This window comes from Apaloderma vittatum, unplaced genomic scaffold (assembly GCF_000703405.1).
Source record: "Apaloderma vittatum isolate BGI_N311 unplaced genomic scaffold, ASM70340v1 scaffold10614, whole genome shotgun sequence".
Classification (NCBI taxonomy): Eukaryota; Metazoa; Chordata; class Aves; order Trogoniformes; family Trogonidae; genus Apaloderma; species Apaloderma vittatum.
In genome coordinates this window covers 20,124-20,648 of record NW_009713209.1, presented here as the reverse complement: position 1 = coordinate 20,648, position 525 = coordinate 20,124, and the positions used below count along the sequence as shown (strand labels likewise).

Below are 525 nucleotides of genomic sequence, written 5' to 3'. Positions count from 1 at the left end.
CTGCCCCTCTCCGCGGGTCAGAGGTAATTCAGCTCCTGGGCAGGCAGAGCACAGCCCCTCACGGCGATTTGAATACACACCAGGAAATCGAAGGAAATGAGAACTTATCGACGGGTGGTGGGGGGAGAGGAGAGGGCTGCAACGGGAGGGATCTCTCCCGCCCCAGCTCGCAGTCGGAGCACGCGGTCGTGTCTCGCACCGCCCTTAACACTGAAATACTCGGGAAAGGGGAGAGAGGGGCATCTGTCCCCCGCAGTAAACAAGTCGAGGACCTTCAGGGGCTTGCAGGCCACTGAAGGTGTGTAAGTACACGCGTGATGGTTGATAGAAAAGCAGCCCTGTTCTGTATGAAAAAAGCTGTCAAGTTAGTACAAATTTCTGCCACGGCGAAGGGAACATGAGGAGAAAGCTGTCAGGCTCCTTCCCCCGTCACAAAATCCCGACTCCTGCACAAAGGCTCTGGGTTAAGCGACAAGTTTCCAAAGGTGGTACCTGCAACACAAACTTATGCACCCAACTTGTGAA

At 55.0% G+C, this 525-nt stretch overlaps 1 protein-coding gene across 1 annotated transcript in view; it reads left to right on the top strand.

The window, feature by feature from the left end:
• Positions 1-525, top strand: part of CRYBA1 (crystallin, beta A1) — a 10,761-nt gene that overhangs the window by 4,781 nt on the left and 5,455 nt on the right. The gene's annotated exons all lie outside the window — the stretch shown is intronic.